A 5,317-nucleotide genomic window follows, 5' to 3' on the forward strand; every position below is an offset into this window, starting at 1 on the left:
TTGGGAACATCCTCACCGCATCCACCCGATCAAGTCCCTTCACAATCTTATATGTTTCAATAAGATCGCATCTCATTCTTCTGAACTCCAATGAGTAGAGTTCCAATCTACCCAACCTCTCCTCATATGACCACCCCCTCATCCCTGGGATTAACCGAGTGAACCTTCTTTGTACTGACTCGAGAGCAAGTATGTCTTTTCTTAAGTATGGACACCAAAACTGTATGCAGTATTCCAGGTGCGGTCTCACCAATACCTTGTATAACTGCAGCAATACCTCCCTGTATTTATATTCTATCCCCCTAGCAATAAAAGCCAACATTCCATTGGCCTTCTTGATCACTTGCTGCACCTGCATACTAACTTTTTGAGTTTCGTGCACCAGGACCCCCAGATCCCTTTGTACGACAGTACTTTCCAGTTTCTTGCCATTAAGATAATAACTTGCCCTATGATTTTTCCTGCCAAAGTGCACAACCTCACACTTTCCAGTATTGTATTCCATCTGCCAAATCTCTGCCCACTCACTTAGCCTGTCTATGTCACTTTGCAGGTTTTTTATGTCCTCCTCACTCACTACTTTCCCTCCTATCTTTGTATCATCTGCAAACTTTGATATATTACACTCGGTCCCCTCCTCCAAATCGTTAATATAGATTGTAAAGAGTTGGGGACCCAGCACTGACCCCTGCGGAACACCACTAGTTACTGATTGCCAGTCTGAGAATGAACCATTTATCCCAACTCTCTGCTTTCTGTTAGAGAGCCAATTCTCCACCCACGCCAGAATATTACCCCCAATCCCGTGATTTTTTATCTTGAGCAATAATCTTTTGTGTGGCACCTTGTAAAATGCCTTTTGGAAGTCTAAATACACTACGACCACTGGTTCTCCTTTATCCACCCTGTATGTTACTTCCTCAAAGAACTCAAGCAAATTTGTCAAACATGACTTCCCCTTCATGAAACCATGCTGAGTTTGTCCTATTAAATTATGATTATCCAAATGTCCCGTTACTGTCTCCTTAATAATGGGCTCTACATTTTACCAACCACAGATGTTAGGCTAACAGGTCTATAGTTTCCAGCCTTCTGCCTACTACCCTTTGTAAATAAGGGTATTACATTAGCAGTTTTCCAATCTGCCGGGACCTTTGCTGAGTCCAGGGAGTTTTGGAAAATTATTACCAATGCATCCACAATCCCTACCGCCAATTCCCTTAAGACCCTAGGATGTAAGCCATCAGGTCCAGGGGAGTTATCCGGCTTATGTCCCATTATTTTACCAAGTACCACTTCCTTAGTGATTTTAATCGTATTTAGCTCCTCTCCCCCTAGAGCCCCCTGTTTGTCCAGTGTTGGAATATTCTTAGTGTCCTCTACCGTTAAGACTGATACAAAATATTTGTTCAGCGTTTTTGCCATCTCCATGTTTCCCACCATTAATTTCCCAGTCTCATCCTCTAAGGGACCAACATTTACTTTCGCCACCATTTTTCTTTTCATATAACTACAGAAACTTTTGCTATCCGTTTTTATATTTTTTGCTAATTTACTTTCATAAACTATCTTCCCTTTCTTAATCAATCTTTTAGTTATTTTTTGCTGTCTTTTAAAGACTTCCCAATCTTCTATCCTCCCACTAGATTTGGCTACCCTATATGCCCTTGTTTTTAGTCGGATACTATCCTTAATTACTTTACTTAGCCACAGATGGCTATCTTTTCTTTTACACCCTTTTTTCCTCAGTGGAATATATTTTTTTTGGAAGTTGTAAAATAACTCCTTAAATGTACACCACTGATCATGTACCGTCTTACCCTTTAATCTATTTTCCAAGTGCACTCTTATCAATTCCGCTCTCATACCTTCATAGTCTCCTTTATTCAAGCTCAGCACGCTTGTTTGAGATCCAACCTTCTCACCCTCTACTTGAATATGGAATTCAACCATGTTATGATCACTCATTCCAAGGGGATCCTTTACCAGGACATTTTTAATTAATCCTGTCTCATTACACAGGACCAAATCTAAGGTTGCTTGCCCCCTGGTCGGTTCAGTTACATACTGCTCAAGAAACCCATCCCTAATACACTCAATGAACTCATCCTCAAGGCTGCTCTGCCCAATTTGATTTGTCCAGTTAATATGATAGTTAAAATCCCCCATAATTATAGCTGTTCCCTTATTACAAGCCTCAACTATTTCCTGATTAATACTCCGTCCAACAGAGTTGCAAATGTTCGGAGGCCAATAGACTACGCCCACTAGTGTTTTTTTCCCCTTATTATTCCTTATCTCTACCCAAACTGTTTCACTATCCTGCTCCTTTGACCCAATATCATTTCTCTGTATTATAGTGATTCCTTCCTTTATTAACATAGCCACCCCACCTCCCCTCCCTTCCTGCCTGTCCTTCCTGATTGTTAAATAACCTGGTATGTTTAATTCCCAGTCATGGTCACCCTGCAGCCATGTTTCTGTAATGGCCACAAGATCATACCCATATGTAGTTATTTGTGCCGTTAACTCATTCATTTGGTTATGAATGCTACGTGCATTCAGATAAAAAACTTCCAACTATGTTTTGTGACACTTAGTTCCTGTTTTTTCCCCTTTTACTACTTTACCTTTTACTCTATACCTTCTGTCCCTTCCTGACACGTTCTGTTTTTGAATTTCCCCACTGCTACCTAAGTCTATGACCTTCTCCATTGTCATTTCTGTTATTTGCTCTCTAGAAACCTCCCCCCCACTAATTAGTTTAAATCCCTCTCTACAGCCCTAGTTATATGATTTGCCAGGACTCTAGTCCCAGCACTGGCCAAGTGGAGTCCGTCCCAATGGAACAGCTCCCTCCTGTCCCAGTACTGGTGCCAGTGTCCCAAGAAGCAAAACCCATTTCTCCCACACCAGTCTTTGAGCCACGCATTTAACTATTTAATTTTATTTATCCTAGCCAAATTCACTCGTGGCTCAGGTAATAACCCAGAGATTATTACCCTTGAGGTTTTTTTTTTAATTTGACCCCTAGCTGCTCATACTCCTGTAACAGAACCTTCTTCCTTGTCCTATCTACGTCGTTTGTACCAACATGGACCACGACAACTGGATCCTCCCCCTCCCACTCCAAGTTTCTTTCCAGCCCAGAAGAGATGTCCTTAACCCTGGCACCGGGCAGGCAACACAGCCTTCGGGACTCCCGCTCTTGACTGCAGAGAACCCTATCTATCCCCCTCATGATACTATCCCCTACCACTACAACATTTCTTTTTACTCCCTCCACTTGAATGGCCCCCTGTACCACGGTGCTGTGGCCAGGTTCCTCATCCTCCCTACAGTACCCGCTCCTGCCCTCACACGGAGTAAGAACCTCAATCCTGCTTGACAAGAGCAAGGGCTGCGGCTCCTTCAACACTACATCCTGGATCCCTGTACCTTCCTCACTCATAGTCACACCGTCCTGTCCCTGACCACGGACTACATCTGCAGTAATTAATTTCATAGGTGTGACCACCTCCTGAAACATAGAGTCCAGGAACTTCTCCCCCTCCCTGATGTGTCGCAGTTTCTGAAGCTCGGTCTCAAGCTCTTTAACATGGAGCTTGAGTTCCTCTAGCAGCAAACACTTATCACAAATGTGATCACCGTGAACCTCAATGGGGTCCACCATCTCCCACATTTTACAACAGTGACACATCACCTGTTCACCCATATCTGTGTAATTAATTAAATTTCTTATTATTAGTTATGAAGATCCTCTGCCCTAATATAGATGATAATATTACACCACTATTTAATAGGACTTAACCAACTTAAAGGTATAGAAGAGAAGAAAGAGAACCTACCAACCAGCTGATCACCAACCTCCCTCGTGGAAGTTGTCTGGGGGACCTGTCCGGTTGAATTGTCTCACTGCTCCACGTCCGCAGTGTTGGATTAGCCTGAGAGAGGTAAACAAAACAGGGCAACAAGCACCCCCTCACCTCCCACTTGCCCGAACTCTGCCACTTACCAAACTCTACTTACACTCAATGCGATTGCACTCAGCCTGCAGCTCTAAGCCCGCCCCTTTTTATACCCGGATTCTACTTCCGGTTTCAACTCCCCAACAGCTTAATTTACTCTAAAAACTTAAACTTACTTCAAATAATTCACATTTTAGTCACTAAAATTCAGTAAATGTACTTAAAAGACTTTTTCTGCCACTTACCAAACTCTGCTTAAACTCAATGCGAAAGCCACTCTTGTACCTCCCTGCTTTCAGATGGTGATTCAACAGGTGAGGAGACAGGCCCTCAAGCTGCCAGTGGGAGTGAAGTTGAAGGCGAGGAGGAAGAGGAAGCCGGAGCATCAGCGCACCCTCTCCCGAGGAAGCCCATGCCCACACTGAGAACACGCCTTCCCTGGAGGGGAGCAGGGGGGGAAGGGTCTGATGAGGGTGAAGCTCCAGGACCCAGCGGGCTGCAGCAATGCGATGGGGGTAGGGAAGCTCAGGGGCCTTCTCCCTGGAGGGAGAGTATGCCATCGAGTCCTACTGCACTGGACGCAGAGGAGGAGCGGGTCCTCGCTGAAATCACTGGCAAGGAGTGTGGAGCACTTCGCTGTAGTACAGGCGGCTGCCACGCAAATGCTTAGTGCTGCAATGCAGTCACTGGCTGCTTTCATGCAGACTCAGATTGAGGCCACGCGAGCACTGACTGCTGCCATCCTCGCTGGTTCGGACACTTTTCCCCGGGGCTCTCACTGCACCGCAGCAGGCCAGCAATCTGTGCTCCAGCAGATTGCTCTGGATGCTGAAGTGCTGCCCCATGGGAGTGCCAGTGTATCGGTCGAGCAGGGAGTTGCTGTCCTCTCTCAAGATGACAGCATTCCTGCTGCCACCACTGTTGCTTCTCCACTGCAGTTGCCACTGCCTGTAGGACAGACTGCTGCCGCCCATGCAGAGTTGGTGCAGTCTGCAGCCGGGCCCTCCAGGCCCAGAGCTGTTCGAGGCCGTCCTTCAAGGGCATCTGCAGTCTCAGGTTGTGACACTCAGCAGCCTTCCACCAGCCTTGCTGCAGCCACTGGGGTCCCATTACGGAGGAGCTGCAGGGTGGGAAGGGGGGAATTTCGCAATGGAAGGAGATTACCCTTGAAGGGCAAAAAGTAGGAGGTGTGGCAAAATGTTGTTCATTGTTTTATTAAAGGCCGAGGTTCGTGGTCAAATTTTTTTTTACTGTTTTGGACATTGTCTCCAGGTTGTGAGCCAGTTATGTTAATGACTGGTTTTTTTTGTGTTTCTTTCTATTAGTTTGTCATGAGGAAATGAGACACA

Source organism: Somniosus microcephalus, chromosome 7 (genome assembly GCF_052327205.1).
Source record: "Somniosus microcephalus isolate GS21.2 chromosome 7, FLI_Smic_1.0, whole genome shotgun sequence".
NCBI classification, from domain to species: domain Eukaryota; kingdom Metazoa; phylum Chordata; class Chondrichthyes; order Squaliformes; family Somniosidae; genus Somniosus; species Somniosus microcephalus.